The 9,802-nt window shown below is 41.8% G+C and overlaps 2 non-coding genes across 2 annotated transcripts; both read left to right on the forward strand.

Annotated features, from left to right (window-relative positions):
- Positions 1-221: 221 nt before the first annotated feature.
- TRNAL-UAA lies at positions 222-304 on the forward strand. Its single transcript has one exon. It is a non-coding gene; the product is annotated as a tRNA-Leu (tRNA).
- An 8,272-nt stretch (positions 305-8,576) lies between these two features.
- On the forward strand, positions 8,577-8,659 carry TRNAL-UAA. The gene has a single exon. It is a non-coding gene; the product is annotated as a tRNA-Leu (tRNA).
- Positions 8,660-9,802: the final 1,143 nt, after the last annotated feature.

Consider the following 9,802-nt stretch of genomic DNA (forward strand, 5'->3'; position numbering starts at 1 on the left):
TGAAAAGAAAAGAGCAGGACATGTAAGTGATACCGAGAAAAGTAAAAGCATAGACAAGAGGAAAGGCATGAAAAGTAGATGTTGCAAGACATCAGGACAACTGAAAACTATTTCAGAGACTTTCAGAAAACTCCAGAGGTAATGTATAAAAGTAGTGGTACTGCACAAACTGAAATACACTGATCTTTCTAGGAAAAGGAATGCCTAAACTGCTGGGTCACACCAGGATGGCCGAGTGGTTAAGGCGTTGAACTTAAGATCCAATGGATGTATGTTTGCGTGGGTTCAATCCCCACTCCTGGTAGAGTCTTACAGGAATAATGGTTAAGCAGTAGAAACTTGAGTGGATTTCAGCTATACCTTGTCCTTGTTACAACCTTGAATTAATGATTTCAATAAACTTGAAGAAGAGTTAAGAGGTTTTGCTTCACCTCATCAAGATGTCCTTTCCCACAAGACATGATAATGTTATATAGTATGAGGAGCGACTCTGCTTTTTTCTCTAAATAGTTCTTGCATTATACCATCATTTCACCTTCTTCTTGTAAAACAAGTGTGCTTAATGTTTCATTAATTTTTAATTATGCGCAAGAAATACTTAGCTATTTCAATCAAAACAAAATTGCCCAGCACATGATACAGTTTGGTAGTATTTCACAGGAGCTCATAAACTTCCTCAAGGCAAAAGCATGCATTTCATAGGTGACATTTTACAGAGAAAGAGAGAGAGGGGGCACAAGAAATATTATCTCGGGACCGGAATGTGCCAGCGAGAAAGATCCTTGATTGCCACTTTACATAGTCATGGATTCCACTGGTGCAGTCCCATTTCAGAAACTTATATTTGAGTGTCTGTCATATCCCATATTTAAAGTCTTGAGGAAAATTAGCAAAGGTTGCTGAATAATTTGCAATTATAAAAAATTAGTTTCTTGTTAAAGATAAATAATCTGAGCAGCAGCGCGGAGAACTGTGAAAATCTCTGGATAGTTAAAGTCTGTAAGGCTCCACGTTAGCAGAAGTCAGCCAGTAAAATTGCAGCCAATCCAGAAGATGGCGAATCAGAAAGAGGCATGCCAGTCCTTCAGTGGAACCCAAGCTCAGGCAACTGTCATGTAGAAGCCTCTACTCTCACTAGAGGTAGGAACCCTGCAGACCGAGTCCTAGGAAGCCTTTGAAGTCCTTGTAGTGCATTGAATCAGTAAGAACCCAGATAGAAGAGGGCTTGTTGTCTTCTCTTTCTTCTCTGTAGCCTGTCTTGGGTACTCCATGAAAGCACTGTTATACACCTTAAGGGATACCTGATTTCAGATCTGTGAACTAGGATTATTTTTCAGATTCTTTGCTAGGCATCATTCAAGTCTGGGTCATACTCTGAATTTTCCCATCTGCCACTGTCTGTCCAAATATTATTGCTGTAGCAATTTTGTCTAGAGGTTTAGAACTGAGCACTATATAATGAGAGTACATCAGTCCAAACATTTGGAGCAAGGCCTCAAAGTACAGTATGAGACAGTTACAATGATAAAATTCTACGTCAGATGAGAACAACTTTAAAACAAGATTGTTGGCTATAAAGGGAAAGCTTAAAAGAAGGTCAAGACAAGAGACAAGAGTGGAAGAAAAAGGCCAAAGACAGAGGAGAGGGAATAGCTAGGATGTGAAGAATAAAAAGTGTCTGCAGAGCTATGAAGTTATAGCAGCAAATTATGGATGAATAAGTAAAATGCTGCAAGGGTATGCACAACTTTAGGCCACAGTCAGCCAGGAAGTAGTAAATAAAAAGTCTGCTTGTTCTGCAGCAGCTCATGTGGTACACAAGCAGCAAAACAAGGTAGGTAGTGTTCCTACAGGGTTGAAAGGAGAGGCAAAACTGAGCTGGGATGCAGTAAATATATAGTACAAGAAGATAAGAGAAAGCTAAACATTAGAAATCTTAGATCTTGAAGCTCGGTTTCTGTTCTGACTTGAAACGTAAGTTAGGAATGTGAATGCAATATAGTATGAAAAGAAAAGAGCAGGACATGTAAGTGATACCGAGAAAAGTAAAAGCATAGACAAGAGGAAAGGCATGAAAAGTAGATGTTGCAAGACATCAGGACAACTGAAAACTATTTCAGAGACTTTCAGAAAACTCCAGAGGTAATGTATAAAAGTAGTGGTACTGCACAAACTGAAATACACTGATCTTTCTAGGAAAAGGAATGCCTACCCTGCTGGGTCACACCAGGATGGCCGAGTGAATTAATGATTTCAATAAACTTGAAGAAGAGTTAAGAGGTTTTGCTTCACCTCATCAAGATGTCCTTTCCCACAAGACATGATAATGTTAAATAGTATGAGGAGAGACTCTGCTTTTCTAGGTAGTTGCACTGTGTGTGAAGTATTAACTGGAAATTGTCCACTTTTATTAAGCATCTGTTTGGGTTGTTTGATTCTGATCTTCTGCCAAGGAGTGTCCTATAACTTGTTTTTAGTTAAAAGCTTTCTCCAGAGGCTCCTTTATCTGTTTAAAACTTTCATTTAAAGGCTCACTGAAGCTTTTTTGCATTTCTGCAGTTTGTTTCCCATCCCACCCTTCCTCCCTATTGGTATGTTGTTCTTATAGTTGGTGGCTTTGCAGTTGCCCGCCCCTACTGTAAATTTGATTTGGGACACTCCTCCTAGTCTAGTGTTATTACCTGTTTCTGCCTAATACAGGGAGAACATTTGAGAAGGCCAATCCACTTAGTTTCTGCTCCTCCTTTCTCTCTTTCCACTTAAAAAAAAATATATATATATATTTCTATGCTTGTTTGCTGCCTTTCTGTGGGTAGTCTATTTCTGGTACAGATTTGCTGTGTCCAGGACTGTTTGTGGGCTTCTGAGCCCACAATCCTTTCTGTTTTGGAGGGAAGCCTTCTAGCTTAATTTTGTTTCTTAGAACTAGCCATTTTTTTAGTTTCAGCAATCAAGTCTGTTTCTTTGAGCTCAGCACTTGTTCAGAACTCATTGTAAGCACTAAATAAGCTACAAATTACTACAGCACTCAACTTTCCTCACTTGTCTAGAGGAAAACAGTTTCTAGTACTTAACAAATAAGCACCTATCCAAGCATGTCTAAGGGTCAGCTCCCGGTGTTTTCTCCTGTCTACCTGATGAATCTGGGCATCTTGGGGAAATGCAGCAATTGCCTCATGTACAGAGACAACCCTCTCCTCCTACCACCCAGCACTACAACCTGTGAGAGATGTACTTATATAGCCAAACTGGAAACAAAGCTCTCTTCACCCAAGACTGGACTAGATAGTCAAGAGGAGAAGGTAAACACTTGCACCACACCACACTCATCACATAGTCCCTCAAAACCTACACCACCAAAATACACACATAAAAACACAAAACACACACCTACATTCACGGCGGCTCTCAGTAAAACCCTGCCCAAGCAACAGGGACCTCCAAAGCAGAAACACAAGCAACCTCCACCCTCCAACACATCCCAAATGACACATAGCCCACAAACTCAGTGTGCCACTCAACCACAGCCCATATGGCATAATAACGTACCCAACACTCTAGTTATAGGTGACTCTATAGTCATGCACACTGATGTTCCACTCACTAGGCTAAACAAGGAGAAAGTTACTGTCAGCTGCCTGTCGGGTGCCAGGATCTGCCACATAATGCATGCACTCAGGTCACTCCTCAATAAGTACAAATATGACTCCATCATTGTCGATGTTGGTGTGAATGACCTGAGACGTACCTCCCTGGACTACATGAAAAGGGACATGGAGGAGCTGTCTGATCTTGTAGCCCAGGCAGGTATGACCATAGTCCTGAGTAGCATCCTGCCATCACCCAGAATGATACAACAGTACAAGGACAAAATGATTGACTTCAACAATTGGCTAAGTTGCTAAGTTTCTGGTGTCATTCTAAGGGGATCCAGTATTTGTATGCCTGGGATGACATGATCGACAAACTACGATGCTTTGCCAGAGATGGCCTGCACCTGTCTCCCCTGGGATTCCGGATACTGGCTAAGTATCTAGCCACCCCTATAGTGCATTTTTTAGGCAAGGCTCAAATGACAAATTCACCACCGTAACAGGTACAAGCAAGCAAAATCTGAGGGTATTGCTACTCAATGCTAGAAGTCTAAACATCAAAATGCACTCACTCGAGGCACTCCTTAAAATGGAGAACATCGACATCTGTGCAGTGACAGAGACCTGGTTCAAGGCTCCAGAGAGTACCCCTGCATTACCAGGCTATAATTCATACCACACCTTTCGGCCACCTAACCTGGACCGAAACACTAAAGGCGGAGGCATGTCCATATTCATTAAAGATATCCACACCTCCAGGCTAGTTGCTCAGCATAATGCATCCAAGATTATCCAAGTACAACTAACTCTGGGCAAGACCACAATCCAAATTGTAGCTTGCTACAGATCCCCGACCATGCCCGAGGATTCCCACTCCTCATTTCTTGATACACTGGCAAATATTAGGGTACAACCAAATGCCCTAATAATGGGCGATTTTAACTACCCCCACCATTAACTGGGAAAACTACTCATGTACCAACTCTTGTGCTCAACATTTTCTGGAATTCATAAATTCCAATGCCTTGGATCAATTTATCCACACCCCCACCAGGGGCAGAAATATCCTAGACCTGCTTATTACCAACATGGGCAAGCGGTGCTCCACACCAGAGGTCAGTTCCTCGTTGGTCAGATCCGAACACAAGCTAATTACCATAGACATCCACATCCCTCCTCCACCCCCAATTAGGGGAAACCACCGCAAAAGATTTCTCCAAAGCCAACTTCACGCTTCTTAAGGCAGAAGTGGCAAACTTCACGACACCCATGCTGATGGACAATAGAGGTATGACTGCTGAATCCTACACAAATGCACTTTATAAGCACTTACACGAGTGCATGGATCGTGCAACCCCCTAACAGAACCAAGATGCTATCCTCCAAAAAAAGGAAGCCAATCTGGTGGTCCCCTGCCATAAACAAACTACAACAGAAGAAACTGTTGCAAAAAAGAGTAAAATCCCATGATTGGAGGAACTCCCTGGTCAGCCTCAGTAAGAAGCTGAGATCACTCATAAAATCCTCCAAAGCTAGTTACGAAAACAAAATCACCACTGACTCTAAATACAACCACAAAGCATTCTATAGCTATGTCAAGAATCTCAATGGCAACACTCAGATCTGCTCTGAGTTACAGCACAATGGCATTAAATATACAGAACCAACTGATATTACCAACATCCTGGCAGATAGGTTCAGTGCTAACTTTACCCGCTCTCATCCCCTAAAGGGACCGTCTCTATACCGGAAGAATGCAAAGTTCCTGTAATCATGGCTGCACAGGTAAAAAACACACTCTCCAAAGCCAAGAACACAGCATCCTTGGGACCTGACAACATCCCAGGCTTCATTCTACATGAACTACAGAACAAACTGGTACCCCACCTAAGTACCATGTTCAATCATAGCCTCATCTCAGGCTATGTGCCCACTGAATGGAGCACAGTAATGGTTATCCCATTTCACAAAGGGCAGCCACCATGGACCTTGGAAACTACTGCCCCATTAGCTTGATGAGCCTGGTCTGCAAGGCTATGGAAAGTATCATCATGGAACTTATAAACCATGACATTGGTAATCTCCAAACTCTGGACCCCACCCAGTTTGGGTTTGTAAAGGCAGATCATGTCTCCTACTGAAGTGGTCACCAAAGCCGTAGATGAGGGTAAGGTGGTTCACACAGCCTATCTAGATCTCGTCAAGCCTTTCAACACCATCCCACACTCTGGAATTATAGATAAATTCACTAAACTAGATATAAATCCCTATGTCACAAGATGGGTTGCCAACTGGCTCACTGACAGAACCCACACTGTGAAAGTAGCAGACTCCAAATCCAACTTCAGACCAGTGACAAGTGGAGTACCACAGGGTTCAGTCCTGGGTCCTCTCCTGTTTGGTATCTACTTCTCTGAAGTACAGGCTAACACAGAAGGTCTTTGGCTAATGAAGTTCGCAGATGACTGCAAACTAGGAGCCATAATCAAAACTTCAAAAGATGTGTACATCCTACAAAAGGGCCTCACTGGGACAGATGCCTGGTGTCAAAGCCACGGCCTCAAGCTCAATGCCAAATATTGGAATGTCAACCCTTTTGGTAGAAACTCTGTACCCATGAAATACCACATAGGGGGTAGTCTACTTAACACCGAAAGTGTGATAAGAGACCTTGGGACACAGGTGGACAGTAGTCTCTCCTTTGATAATCACATTGCCACAGTAGTCAGGAAATCCTTCTACATGGCACACCTCATCATAACAGGTTTCTCATCCAGGAAAAAAGAGGTCATTGTTACCCTCTACTCGTCACTCATTAGATCCATTATAGAGTACAATGCCCCTTTTGGTATGTACCTCACAAGACATATACAACAACTGAAAAGGCCGCAGAAATACCTCACAAAGAGGATTACCGGCCTCAAACAGATGCCCTACGCAGACCGTCTAAAAAAACTGCAGCTTTACTCCATTGCATATCGCCTACTCAAAGGCAATCTCTGCCTAACACACAAAGCTATGTCAAACCTAGAGCTGTTGGACATGAGCCACTAAAAGAAATCCCAATCCCTCTGATCTACACGCTCCAGGGAACTAAACCATGTCAACACAATAAACAGAACATGCTGGAGGGATAGATTCCTGTCCCAGAGACTTCCCATACTCTGGAACATACTACTATCTATGTCAAACAAAGCTCCTCAATAGCGCTCTTCAAGAAAAATCTTGATGACTGAATGGGTAATAGGAAATTCACCCTGGGGATCACTTCTCTGGCTCTGCTTGACAGTGGCACAGGAAAATAATTTTCTTGGGTGGCGAAAGCCAGGGTACCTTCCTATGAACCTACCTAGTACCTAGCCTAGTACCTACCTATGAACCTATGAACCTATGATACAGTTTGGTAGTATTTCACAGGAGCTCATAAACTTCCTCAAGGCAAAAGCATGCATTTCATAGGTGACATTTTACAGAGAAAGAGAGAGAGAGGGCACAAGAAATATTATCTCGGGACCGGAATGTGCCAGCGAGAAAGATCCTTGATTGCCACTTTACATAGTCATGGATTCCACTGGTGCAGTCCCATTTCAGAAACTTATATTTGAGTGTCTGTCATATCCCATATTTAAAGTCTTGAAGGAAAATTAGCAAAGGTTGCTGAATAATTTGCAATTATAAAAAATTAGGTTTCTTGTTAAAGATAAATAATCTGAGCAGCAGCGCGGAGAACTGTGAAAATCTCTGGATAGTTAAAGTCTGTAAGGCTCCACGTTAGCAGAAGTCAGCCAGTAAAATTTCAGCCAATCCAGAAGTTGGCGAATCAGAAAGAGGCATGCCAGTCCTTCAGTGGAACCCAAGCTCAGGCAGCTGTCATGTAGAAGCCTCTACTCTCACTAGAGGTAGGAACCCTGCAGACTGAGTCCTAGGAAGCCTTTGAAGTCCTTGTAGTGCATTGAATCAGTAAGAACCCAGATAGAAGAGGGCTTGTTGTCTTCTCTTTCTTCTCTGTAGCCTGTCTTGGGTACTCCATGAAAGCACTGTTATACACCTTAAGGGATACCTGATTTCAGATCTGTGAACTAGGATTATTTTTCAGATTCTTTGCTAGGCATCATTCAAGTCTGGGTCATACTCTGAATTTTCCCATCTGCCACTGTCTGTCCAAATATTATTGCTGTAGCAATTTTGTCTAGAGGTTTAGAACTGAGCACTATATAATGAGAGTACATCAGTCCAAACATTTGGAGCAAGGCCTCAAAGTACAGTATGAGACAGTTACAATGATAAAATTCTACGTCAGATGAGAACAACTTTAAAACAAGATTGTTGGCTATAAAGGGAAAGCTTAAAAGAAGGTCAAGACAAGAGACAAGAGTGGAAGAAAAAGGCCAAAGACAGAGGAGAGGGAATAGCTAGGATGTGAAGAATAAAAGTGTCTGCAGAGCTATGAAGTTATAGCAGCAAATTATGGATGAATAAGTAAAATGCTGCAAGGGTATGCACAACTTTAGGCCACAGTCAGCCAGGAAGTAGTAAATAAAAGTCTGCTTGTTCTGCAGCAGCTCATGTGGTACACAAGCAGCAAAACAAGGTAGGTAGTGTTCCTACAGGGTTGAAAGGAGAGGCAAAAACTGAGCTGGGATGCAGTAAATATATAGTACAAGAAGATAAGAGAAAGCTAAACATTAGAAATCTTAGATCTTGAAGCTCGGTTTCTGTTCTGACTTGAAACGTAAGTTAGGAATGTGAATGCAATATAGTATGAAAAGAAAAGAGCAGGACATGTAAGTGATACCGAGAAAAGTAAAAGCATAGACAAGAGGAAAGGCATGAAAAGTAGATGTTGCAAGACATCAGGACAACTGAAAACTATTTCAGAGACTTTCAGAAAACTCCAGAGGTAATGTATAAAAGTAGTGGTACTGCACAAACTGAAATACACTGATCTTTCTAGGAAAAGGAATGCCTAAACTGCTGGGTCACACCAGGATGGCCGAGTGGTTAAGGCGTTGAACTTAAGATCCAATGGATGTATGTTTGCGTGGGTTCAATCCCCACTCCTGGTAGAGTCTTACAGGAATAATGGTTAAGCAGTAGAAACTTGAGTGGATTTCAGCTATACCTTGTCCTTGTTACAACCTTGAATTAATGATTTCAATAAACTTGAAGAAGAGTTAAGAGGTTTTGCTTCACCTCATCAAGATGTCCTTTCCCACAAGACATGATAATGTTATATAGTATGAGGAGCGACTCTGCTTTTTTCTCTAAATAGTTCTTGCATTATACCATCATTTCACCTTCTTCTTGTAAAACAAGTGTGCTTAATGTTTCATTAATTTTTAATTATGCGCAAGAAATACTTAGCTATTTCAATCAAAACAAAATTGCCCAGCACATGATACAGTTTGGTAGTATTTCACAGGAGCTCATAAACTTCCTCAAGGCAAAAGCATGCATTTCATAGGTGACATTTTACAGAGAAAGAGAGAGAGGGGGCACAAGAAATATTATCTCGTACCGGAATGTGCCAGCGAGAAAGATCCTTGATTGCCACTTTACATAGTCATGGATTCCACTGGTGCAGTCCCATTTCAGAAACTTATATTTGAGTGTCTGTCATATCCCATATTTAAAGTCTTGAGGAAAATTAGCAAAGGTTGCTGAATAATTTGCAATTATAAAAATTAGGTTTCTTGTTAAAGATAAATAATCTGAGCAGCAGCGCGGAGAACTGTGAAAATCTCTGGATAGTTAAAGTCTGTAAGGCTCCACGTTAGCAGAAGTCAGCCAGTAAAATTGCAGCCAATCCAGAAGATGGCGAATCAGAAAGAGGCATGCCAGTCCTTCAGTGGAACCCAAGCTCAGGCAACTGTCATGTAGAAGCCTCTACTCTCACTAGAGGTAGGAACCCTGCAGACCGAGTCCTAGGAAGCCTTTGAAGTCCTTGTAGTGCATTGAATCAGTAAGAACCCAGATAGAAGAGGGCTTGTTGTCTTCTCTTTCTTCTCTGTAGCCTGTCTTGGGTACTCCATGAAAGCACTGTTATACACCTTAAGGGATACCTGATTTCAGATCTGTGAACTAGGATTATTTTTCAGATTCTTTGCTAGGCATCATTCAAGTCTGGGTCATACTCTGAATTTTCCCATCTGCCACTGTCTGTCCAAATATTATTGCTGTAGCAATTTTGTCTAGAGGTTTAGAACTGA

Source organism: Protopterus annectens, unplaced genomic scaffold (genome assembly GCF_019279795.1).
Source record: "Protopterus annectens isolate FY-2018-M unplaced genomic scaffold, PAN1.0 ctg68538_obj.part0, whole genome shotgun sequence".
Taxonomy (NCBI): domain Eukaryota; kingdom Metazoa; phylum Chordata; order Ceratodontiformes; family Protopteridae; genus Protopterus; species Protopterus annectens.